At 48.4% G+C, this 12119-nt stretch overlaps 1 protein-coding gene and 1 pseudogene across 1 annotated transcript in view; one reads left to right on the plus strand and one right to left on the minus strand.

Moving 5' to 3' along the window:
- Nucleotides 1-12119, minus strand: part of LAMC1 (laminin subunit gamma 1) — a 922342-nt gene that overhangs the window by 72719 nt on the left and 837504 nt on the right. The window lies entirely within an intron of this gene.
- Nucleotides 9508-9974, plus strand: LOC138536857 (small ribosomal subunit protein uS19 pseudogene; annotated as a pseudogene).

The raw sequence follows: 12119 nt of genomic DNA on the forward strand, positions 1-12119 counted from the left end.
CCATCTGTCACTTTGACATGTAAGGGGAAGCGACCTGACAGACCTGAAAAGTTAATCTGGCCCTGAATTAGCATCTTTGTTGAGCAACCCCTTCCCAGTGTCGTCAAGCCCATTGGTGGCAATTTTTCTTTTACCTTCAAATGGTGCTCTTTTCACTGCTTTGTTTGCCTGCTGCCATTTCTCTTTTCATCCCCCAGCCATTCCTCTTGGTGCCCTCTTCCTCTTTAATTTTTAAAACCCTTTCACTTTTTATGTTTCACAGTTTCATGTGTGCCCCCCCCCCCACTCAGTTCGGCAATCTGAGCCGCCATCTGCCTCCTTCCTCCTGCATCTATTCTGACGCCACCTTCCCTCCTCCTCAGGTGCATATACTTTCACACCAGCATTGCACACGCACAATCCCATTCACCCACATTCGATTGATTCTCTGTAGCACACACTCTTGTAGCCACGCATGCACACTCTCCCTCTCTTGCATGCTGCAGTGTGCACCCACTTGCTCTCACATCATCCTTACACAGTCATAGGCTTTCTTGCACGCTTTCTTGCACTCTTTCCTGCTTACACTGTCATGCCCCTCCCTCACACAACTTACCATGGGCCACAGTATCAGCACAGGCCTTGTCAATACCACCATCCAGGGCTGCAGAGACCGTGCTGCCACCACCCGAGCACGTCAACAGCAGCACCAGCTCAACTGCTGCCATCACCACCCATGGCCTAGTACAAGTAGTATCACCCAGGGTCTAACAGGCACCACCAAACCCACCAATCATGCTCTCAGTCACCACCACTGGCTGCAGAGGCAGTGGCAGCCCCACAACCAACACCACCATCTCAGATAATTTTGAGAGTGCAACCAACAACATAACCCAAGGCCTAAAAGGCATTGCCATGACCACCCATAGCCTGAGCAGCACTGCTGGTACACCGCCACTGTCCAGGGCAGTAGGGGGCAGTGTCACACCCTAAACCACCCAGGACTACATGTCAGCAACAGCGCTAGTCTCATTACCACCATGGGCCAGTGCAACGAACACCACAATGCAGGGCCCAACAGACAGCACCATGTGCGCCCATCATGCTTTCAGAAGCAGTGCCATTGTTGCCAACCATGCCCTCAGTAGCAATTGCCTCTATTAACACCACCAACGTTGGCTGCAGAGAAAGCACCATCACCACCAATTAGGCTCACAGAGGAAGCATCACTCCTACCAAACACTGCCACACATTCCCCCTTTATTGGCCCCATTAACAGCACTAGTTGGGATACAGAGACAGAATTTTAACCACTGCCACTCTTGCTAGGAGTGCAGCCAAAATCACCCCCCAGCGCATAACATGTAGCACCACTACCGTGCCTCAGTAGCAACATTAGCCACCCACCCCCCAGCTACGGCCCCTGTGCCAGAGTTCATATCATCACCACCATAAACCATAACCCAGGGCCTAACCGGCAGTGCCACCACCAGCCATGATCTCAGCCTCATCAGTGATCCAACACCACCACCACCATGGGCAGCAGAGGCAGTTAAAAATGCCACAATAAATCCAGCACAAAATGCAGTTGTATACCGCAAACCTTGCTTCGTTGTGCTGCAAAATTTTACATTCACTGGCGCAATATCCTGGAGGGTCTGAGAAGAACTAAGGCAACTTCTTAAACAATATTTAAGACAATGGTTATCCACACACGTACAGGCTATACCGCAATAACCGCGGTATACCATCATTTTGAAAGAAGGTTATCATACCGTCCAAAAATCAATATCGTAACATCCCTAATGGTGACTATGTTGGCTACTGCTTGCTGAATAATGGAGCACCAAGTCTTGTCCTTCACACAATTGTCTTGCACTGGGATCAGAGTTTCTAGTTCTTTTAAAATGACAAATAATTCCTTGATACTCGAGTTAGCTTGCAGGATTCTATTATTTTATGTTTCTTATTTAGCCAAAAGTATTTCTTTCTTGTAGCGAGATGATATATTAATGAGGTTATTTCTATTTTCAGCAGAGGGTGATAACCTCCATGAAACTTCACATTTTTCTTTTTCCATTCTCAAAGTTTTCAGGTGTGGTTTGAACCAAGAGTTGAGGTTGGATTTGGCTTACTTTTTGTCTCATTTTTATAGGGGGAAAAAAAAAAAAAAAAGAGGATGAGGCGCGCACTCTGGTTGCCAGTCATGTTTACCTGCAACTCAGTTTGTCTTCTCCTCCAAACGTTTTCTTGTCTCAAACAATCAGGGAGGCTGTTTTCCTTTTCAGTTGTTGCTTGTTAGTTTCTATTAAAGTCTCAAAGGATTCTGGTTTCTCTACATATTGGTTCAGAAGTCCCGGGCTTTAGAGGCAGCGGTCAGAGGCAGCGACACCGGGGTCACCATGCCCTACCCAGGAGAGCCCTATCATTGGTCCCCCCCGCCCACCCCTGCCAGGAAAAAATGTGTGCTTTTGGAGGGGAAGTTAGTTCTTGGTTACCAAAAACAGACTACAGCTACCAGAATTACTTGAGACCAATTGAGACAAATCGAACACCTGAAAAGACAGCCTCCCGGAGATTGTTAGAGACATGAAAGCACTTTGAGCAGAACAGCAAGTTGAAATGCAGCAGGTATTTAACACTGGGAACTAGAGTGCGCGCCTCATCCTCCCTCCGATTCTCTACTCATTTTTAGAGGGGCAATGGACTCTAGTGTTACGGTCATGATTTTGTTACATTCATACACTAGCATATTAGGATCCGTGCTATCAGGTAATGGAGTTGAGGGTAGGTAGGATAAGGGGTAGAAGTTTATCAGCTGTAATATTCTTTTTGTTCCTTGTTAACGTGGGAGGAGCGGGTAGAGTATTTTTGGTGGTAAGCCTTATGGTTGCTAGTGTGAATGATAAAAGGTGGTGGTCTGTCCATACCTGATGCGCTATGGCAGTAATCGAGGCGCTGCAGTTCTAATCAGTCACCCAGTCGAGTGTTCTCCCGTTGTGTGTGGGTAAATTCACTCTTTGGGTGAGGGCAAATTCTGAGAGGATATTAGCAATGATAGTTGCTTGTTGGTCTTTAGGGTCATTAAATCCCAAATTAAGATCCCCTAACAGTAATACTTGCAAGGTGTTTTTTAGTTTGCCAGAGAGAATGGTGGAAATATCCTCCTCAAATGAGCCGATGGGTCCTGGAGGCCTATATATGAGGTGAATGGTAAGTGTTTGGAAATTAGCGATAGGTAATTTGGCTGGAAGGGATTCGCAGGATTTAATGTCTGGGGAGGGGGCTAGTCACATGGATAGATTAGATTTAGCAATGAGAGCTATACCTCCTCCTCGTGCCTCACATTTGTCTGCTCTCAGAATGGTGTAGTCGTCAGGAACTGCTAACATAAGGGCAGGACCTGCTGCTGCATGAAGCAAAGATTCAGTGATGGCAAGAAAGTCGTAGTTTTCTGCCAGAATAAGGTTGGATATCTCTGTGGCATGCTCGACTAAGGATCTGGCATTTAGTAATGCCCCCTTGAGGTCTGGTGCAAGTCTATCTGACAGTGGGGAAGGCGAGTTACGATAAGTAGCTCCAACATCCTGTGATGCGATATGGGGCTTAATCTGTTGAGGTTTTTTTGTAGAAGGGGCTGTGTGTTGTGGGAGAGATTAAGTAAGGTAATAGAAGCTGGCTTTTCTATAATAGTAGATTGTCTGCTATGTGGGCTTTTTCTCTTCTGGTCTGTATTGGTAATTGAACTAGCAAGTGGTTCAAATAGGTTGTACAGTCTTGAGCGGAGCCTAATGTTTCTGGAGGCTGTACTGCAAGTTCTATTAGAATTGGCTGAGCCCCAAGAGTGGTCCAAATTGCTAGGTGGAGATAAAGTGGATATATCACCCAAGGTAATTACCATGTTAAATGTAATCTTACAGTCTGGTGCAGGTAGGGTAGGTCTCGTGAGACTAGGCAATGGACCTAGTGCTAGTAGGGTGTCTAATGGGACTAGGTTTAACACAGTAGCGTACATAGTGCCCCAAGGTCAATTGTAGCGCGGTATTACACTATGGCTATATTAGTATCACAGTATGCTCTACAGTAGAACTATAGTGATCGCTAGATTAAATTGTTGAACATAAGGCAGGGTGCTATTTGGTGCAAATAGGCTAGTTAGTACTCGTGTTATACATTCAGGCAACAACTGCAATAATGTGCTAAATCAGAATACAGACAACTTCAAGTGAGAGTGAGGCAATATACAGGCTAGATCAAATTGCGGCTACATTCAAGTTGCTGGAAGTAGGCAGGAAACCCTTTGGTGCAAAAAAGGCTAAATTGAGTTCACTATGAGTTATGCATTCAGGCCACTACTATAGTGATATGCTAGGTCAGGTTGCAGGCATATTCAAAAATACTAACAGTAAGGCATGATGGGAGTTGGTAACACCTGTAATGAAAGGCTAGAACAAATTACAAACATATTCGTAATACTAATGAATGGGGCAAGATTCAACAGTTGGTGCAAAAAGGCTAATTTAACTTCGCAGTACAATATTGGTTTTGACAACATCCCTGGTGGTAGGCTAATTTAATTATTAACAATAGGGCTGATTCTAATATACAGTGACCTGTTCTCAGAACAAGTCACAAGACAGATGACCTGTTCTCAGTGATATAAAACAGATAGTACGGCGGCAATATACTGCAAAGGGCAGCTGGTTTCATTTGGATAGGGAAATCATTTTTGTCAGACCGTACATCTAGAGTAGCGATTGGCAACAAAGCAACTGATCCCATCTCAGTACCCCTGGGTGTACCACAAGGCTCATGCCTTTCCCCACACTATATAAAGCCTACACCAAGTTACTGTTTGCGGCCCTCGATGCTATGGGGGTAATCTACACCAACTTCTCAGATGATACGCAGATACTCATCCCCATCACAGGTAATATCGAAAAAGACACCATTAGTATCAATAAAATCTATTCCCTTATCCAGAACTGGATGGCCACCAACAGCTTATGCCTCAATGGTGAAAAAAGAGATCCTCATAGTAGGTGCCACTGCCCGCCTTCGCAAACTACCTCCCAATTACACATCTATAATTATAGATGGCACCCCTATCCCCATTTCACATCAAGTCAAAACACTAGAAGTCTACCTCGACTCCAGTCTCACCATGGCCAAGCATGTCGTCGATGCCCTTGCATCATCCACCTCATACACTGACAAACTCATTGCACTAACCAAAACTTTCTCACGCCTCAAAATTGCATCACTCTCGCAAGGGCCCTCATAATGGCAAAGATTGATTACTGTAACATCCTTTCACTAGGCACCTCAAAGAAAAATCTTAAAATGCAACTCCTACAGAACGAAGGCCTGAGATGAGCACTAGGCATCACCAATATCTGCAACGAACCCTGAGCACTAGGCATCACCAATATCTGCAACGAACCCTCATTCACAGTTAAAAAAAAAAAAAACGAGTCAAGACGGGGCTCTTTATTAAATACTAAATCAATGTGACTCGCACTAGTGCCAAGCAACCACCTGCTCGCAAGTATCCCTGTAGCATGTCTTCAGCTTGTATAATTTTTTCTCCACCCTACGATGTTTTTCAAAGGTTTTTTTCCCTGTAAAACGTAAGAATTTAAATATCCTTGTAACATTTAAGATTGTAAACATCCTTGTAACATACGCCGTGATACCCCAGGGTTTTGAGCGTATAAGCAAATACATACTTACCTGTAACTGTTGTTCTCCAGCATGGGTCTGGCATGGATTCACATGCTCATGAATATTCCCCGTCAGGCTGGGAATCCTCGGTAAAGAAAAATCAGTATCAGTTTCGTTTCTGATCTGTCTTTCGTAGTAGTAACCAATCACTGATCTCTGCGTCATACTGACCACAGCCAATGACTGCCATCTCCCTAAGCCCCGCCTCTGGCAGCCATCTTCAGATTTGGTAGCACGTGACGTGGCAGTATGACCAAGTGAAGAGCCGCAGAGGGGTAGGCGGGAGGGTTCGCATGTGAATCCATGCCAGACCCATGCTGGAGAACAACAGTTACAGGTAAGTAAATTGTTCCTTCTCCAGCATGGGGTCTGGCATGGATTCACATGCTCGTGAATAAAAGAATACATAGCAGTACACACATGCACAACCACGGGAGGTGGCAACAGGCTCAACATTAAGCAATAGAACAACTCAACATTAAGCATCTCTTACCTTCACACCAGGCTCACCATAGGCGAACAGGTTGCGCACCACTTCTTGGCCGACCCTGGACTCCTCCCTGGAATCCCGGTCGACGCAGTAGAATTTCGTGAAGGTGTGCGTTGACCTCCACGTAGCAGCCCTGCAGATGTCCAGCAGGGGCACACCAGATAGGAACGCCGTGGTAGCTGCGATCGCTCTGGTGGAATGGGCTCTCGGACGGCCGGGCAGAGGTCGGTTTGCCAACCTATGACAGTACATGATGCAGCCGGAGAGCCATCTGGAAATGGAAGCCTTTGGGAGAGCCTTCCCCTGATTGACAGGTCCAAAGTTCACAAAAAGTTGTGACGTCTTCCGAAAACCCTTCGTGCGGTCCACGTAGAACTTCAGCGCTCTAGCCACATCCAGCGAGTGCAAAGTCCTTTCAGCCGGCGACGAAGGCGACGGGAAGAAAACAGGCAAAACCAAGGGTTTGTTGAGGTGGAAGTCCGACGGCACCTTGGGCATGAAGGAGGGGTGCGTCCTGAGCACTACCCTTGTGTCGTGAAAAGTCAAGTACGGGGGCTTGCAGGAAAGAGCCTGGATCTCTCCCACCCGTCGTGCGGAGGTGATGGCCACAAGAAACTGTTTTCCACGACAAGAACTTCAACGGAGCTGAGTGCAGAGGCTCGAACAGAGGTCCCATGAGCTTGGTCAGCACCACGTTGAGCTCCCACGCCGGGGCCGGAGGCTTCACCGGCGGGAACGACCTGAACAGTACCTTCATGAATTCTTTCACCAGACGAGACCACAAAGACGTCCGTCCCGTGGTTCTGGTGTATCGGGAGATCGCAGCAAGATGAATCTTGATGGAAGCGTGCGCCAGTCCAGCCTTGGCCAGCGACAGTAGGTACGGCAGTACTTGAGGAGCCGTAATCCGTAGAGGGTTAATCTTCTGTGCGTGGCACCAGACAGAGAACCTCTTCCATTTGTGTCTATAGCATTTAAGAGTTGAGGACGCCCTGGCCTTTGCAAGAACCTCTCTGCAGTCGGCCGGTATGTCGTAACCTCCAAACTCTAACGCTGCAGGAGCCAGGCCTGCAAGTTCAGCAACTTCGGGTCGTGATGGAGGATGGCGCCTCCTTCCCTGGAGAGAAGATCCGCGTCCACTGGCAGCTTGATTGATGGGGACGCTGACAAGTCCAGAAGGTCCGGGAACCATATCTGCTTCAGCCACGCAGGTGCGACGAGGATCATCCTGCACCGTGACCTCTTGAGCTGGTTGATGAGCCGGATCAGCAACGGCAATGGAGGGAACGCGAATAGAAACAGGCCCTCCCAGGGGAACGAGAAAGCATTGCCCATGCTCCTCGGCTGGGGAAACCTGCTGGCGAACCTCCGGCACTTGTAGTTCGTCGGCGTCACGAACAGATCGATCTGGGGTGTGCCCCACCGTCGGAAGAGGCGGTCCACTAGATCCTGTCGTAGTTCCCACTCGTGGCACGAGCGCAGCTCTCTGCTGAGCGAGTCGGCGATGGCTTTTTTATTCCTGCCAGATGAAACGGCACCAGAAACATCCCTTGGGCGACGGCCCAATGCCACAGATCCTGCGCCTCCTTGGACAGGGCTGGGGATCTGGTACCGCCCTGCTTCCTGATGTAGAACATGGTGGTGGTGTTGTCGGTGAAGATCCTCGCCACCTTGCCCTTGAGGGACGGAAGAAAGGACCCGAGGGCCCAAAACACTGCACGGAGCTCCAGGACGTTGATATGGAGGGACTTCTCCGTCGGAAGCCAAAGGCCTCTCGCGTGCAGATTTTCGGTGTGCGCTCCCCACCCTTCCAGGGAGGCATCCGTGGTCACTGTCTTCTGGTGGCCCGGGGTCTGGAAGTCCATGCCCGCCGTCAGATGCACGCGGGTGCCCCACCACCGGATCGCTCGTCGGAAGCTCTCGTCGAGTGTGATCCTGTCCTCGAAGCTGCCCGTCGTCTGGATCCAGCGGGGGTCCAGGAACTCCTGTAACGGGCGCATCCGAAGCCTGCACAGGCGGATGAGATAAATGCAAGACGACATCATTCCGAGGAGGGATTTGATGGACCTCACCCTGGCCGCGTCCGCAACCAGCATCCGCTGCACCTTGCCCAAGATGGCCCTCGTCCTTTCCTCCGACGGAGAGGCCAGAAGCGCCACTGTGTCGAGCTTCGCTCCCAGAAACAGTGCGTCTTGCGCGGGCACCAAGTGGGACTTGGCGTAGTTTATGGAGAATCCCAGGTCCGTGAGTAGTTGGACGGTCCTCGCCGTGTGCTCCGCGGCAAGCTCCCTTGTCTTTGCTCGGATGAGCCAGTCGTCCAGGTAGGGGTAGACGTGGATCCCCTCCAGGCGCAGCCACGCTGCCACCGGTGCGAGGCACTTGGTGAACATCCTGGGTGCCGACCTCAATCCGAAGGGAAGGGCTCTGAACTGGTAGTGACGCCCTTGGACCACGAATCTGAGAAACTTTCGGTGTCCCTTTAGGATGGGGATATGGAAGTAAGCATCCTCCAAATCCAACGACGACAGGAAATCACCCTCCTCCAGCTGACCCAGGACGTGTTGGCATTAGCAGTCAGTGTAAGCAGGGTTTGATATGTTGCGCATTACCTGTATGTTGACTCGATGCCAAGCAGCAGACAGTCAATGATTCGGCTCAAATGTGTGGGCAAGGGCTCCTGCCTACCTGTGGCGAACAGGGCTTTACCTCTCGCAGGCCTTCCCAGCGAGAGGGCCGGCTTCCGCCTGCCGGCGGATGCTTTCTAATTCAAATAGAATGTGTTGCTAGGCGACATGTACACAATAGAATGAGGTGGCCATTTTAGGGCAGGCTGCCGCTGTAGGCAGTACGGCATGGAGGACCCAGATGGGGATGATTCCTGCTGCTCCAGCAGCGCGTGTCTCATAGTTTATGGAGGGAGGGGAGAAGTGCTCCTACCCTCTCCCAAGGTCCAGAACATTCCTTCGTCCAGTGGTCGACTCAGTCTTTCAAGACAAAAAGGCTCGCCTTTTAAGCAAGTTTCTCCCATTAATTCCAGCCTGGCTGTCAATCACCAAGCAGGGTGGCTGTCCTTGCCGGAAAGCCAGCCGGCCAATTAACTAGGCGTGCATTCCTGTCTCCTAGGAGACTAAGCACAGGGAGTTTCGGGCACCTGCCTCACTTCCTGCCCCCACCAGACACCCTGGAGCCAGAGGCAGGCTTCACTTGTGAATCCCACGTAAGACAAAACAAACAAAGATACCAAACCTGGTTTGGCACGCAGAGTAAATCTCAAGAAGGACCTTTCCAGCCTTTTTTGAGGAGCCCCTGACAAAATGGCAGAAGTTGAATAAAAAAAAAGCAAACCTTCAGGAAGTTAACCTACCTAGGCGTGGATCTTGACCAGCTTTTGGACATGTCCCATGAGAAGATCATGCTGCTGTATTGTGCTCACCAGCGTAGGCGATTGAACAGAGGATTGCGCTGCAAGCAACACTCCCTCTTGAAACATCTGCACAAAGCCAAGAAGGAGGCTCCTCCCATGGAGAAACCAGAGGAGGTGACCACCCATCTGCGTGACATGATCATTCTTCCTGAGATGGTGGGCAGTATGGTGGGAGTGTACAATGACAAGACCTTCAACCAGGTGGAAATTAAGCCTGAGATGATTGGCCATTACCTTGGTGAATTTTCCATCACTTACAAGCCTGTGAAGCATGGTCGGCCAGGTATTGGTGCCACTCACTCTTCCCGTTTCATTCCCCTGAAGTAAATTGTGCTTCGTGTGAAGTGTGTGTAAATAAAGGGTCCAAAAAAAATAAAATAAAATTTTTTTAAAAAAAGGACCTTTCCACAAAGAAATGGTGAAAAAAGAAGAACGCAGCCTGCGGTAAAAAGACACCACAGTAGTTAAAAGTAAACCATTGCTACCAGCCATTCATCGAGGAAAGGGTAACAATTGTTACAGGAGAAGCTAGACAAAGGGGATAGTATGTAACCCCTCCACCACCCTATTATAGGATAGTGTGTGTTGGGTATAGGAAAGATACAATTGTAAAGTCAAGTTAATTTCACTTTACTGCTCTTGGAAACAGTAGTTATCCAAGAGAAAGGTGATTTAAGCCTTTGGGGAAATCTGAAAGACTTCCCTGTAGCACTACACTGAAGGTGCTCTAATCCTTTAATCTCCCCCACATTAAGGGACAGGAGGATTTAATCCACCCCTGGATGAATCTCTTTACTCCAGTCGGTCATACTTTCTGGAGAGACCATCAACATTTTGGTGATTACACCCTGACCAGTGTTCTATGGTAAAATCAAACCCCTGAAGGATGATCGACCATCTTACCAATTTAGGATGTTCCCCCTTCATCTGCATTAACCATCTCAAGGGTTGGTGGCCTGTTTGAATTATAAAAGTAGATCCATACAAGTATGGTCTAAACTTCTTCAAAGACCACACAATAACATTTCTGTTCTATAGTTGCCCACCTTGTTTCAGGGTCCTTCAGTTTCCTACTGATGAAGCAGATTGGGTGTTCCCTGCCTTTCTCATCCAGCTGACCCAGAACTGCATCTATACCTGTATTGAGAGCATCAGTTTGTACAATAAAGGATTGGTTGTAGTCGGGAGCTCTCAAGACTGGAGCTTGACAAATGGCTTTCTTATGTCCTTCAAATGCCTCTGTGCATTCCTAATTCCACCTGACCTTCTTGGGGAATTTGGGTGAGAAGATCATAGCTTCTCCTTTAAATGTGGTCGCATAGTTCTCTATGAAGGTCCTATGGTAATCTGTAAGACCTAAAAAGGCTCTCACTTGCGTTTGATTAGTGGGGGCGGCCCAGTCTTGTACAGCTTGTACTTCGCTAGGCGATGGCCTTATTTCACCTCCTCCTACCTCATGTTCAAGGTAGGCCACTTTACTCTGACCAATTTGACATTTACTCGCCTTTATGGTCAGACCGGCCTGCTCAAGAGCCGGCAGAACATATCCTAGGTGGTCAATATGTTATTTTTAAGTAGGGCTGAACACTGCAATATCATCCAAGTATGACAAGCAGAGGTCCTCCATCCCATTCAGAACATGATTTACCATCCTTTGGAACGTAGCAGGTGCATTCTTTAATCCAAAGGGCATAATCTTTAACTGGCAGAGGCCTCCTGCAGTTGACGATGCAATTTTCTCCTTGCCATGGTCAGTCGGAGCCATTTGCTAATATCATGAGTTTAGGCCAAATGTACGGAGGAACTTGGCTGAACCAAGTTTGTCCAGCAGCTCATCTGTCCTAGGTAAATTTATTTTTTTTTATTTATTTTACATTTATAAAGCGCTCACACAGCCCGCAGGCATCGAGGCGCTGTTACAGTTTTTTGTTTTTCTTAGTTGCGTATTTATAACGCGCTTAAACACCCAGAGGTTTCTAAGCGCGGACCCGGGGATCGAACCTGTTGTTGCTTCGTGTCGTCTTGCTTCCAAGACGCGCACGCTGCCGCTGATCTATCCTCCCGGGATTTATCCTAAAGGATTGGCATCAGTCGTGGTGACTTCATCAAGAGCTCTATAGTCCACCCAGAATCTCAACTCCTTGGATCCTGCCTTTGGTACTAGTACAACAGGACTAGACCATGTACTGGTAGATGGATCAATAAACCCAAGATCAGGCATCTTGTTGAGCACTTCCTTTATGTGGGTTCTTCCATGGTCCGACATCCTGTAACCCATGCGTTTGACAGGGAGAGAATCACCGGTATATCATGCTGGCCCCAAGGGGTCAAGCCTGGTGACAGTGAGAACAGAGGGGCCAACTGATTTAAAAGAATTTTGCACTCCTCCCGTTGTTCCAAAGTCAGATCAGAAGCGAGATTAACTCCCATCTTTCCATCTAAACGTTGTCACCCGAGGAGGTCTGTTAGGCAGAATTGCATGCAGTACCCTCTGGGACCAGC

The sequence above is a fragment of the Ambystoma mexicanum genome, chromosome 1q (genome assembly GCF_040938575.1).
Source record: "Ambystoma mexicanum isolate Mex_15411 chromosome 1q, UKY_AmexF1_1, whole genome shotgun sequence".
Classification (NCBI taxonomy): Eukaryota; Metazoa; Chordata; class Amphibia; order Caudata; family Ambystomatidae; genus Ambystoma; species Ambystoma mexicanum.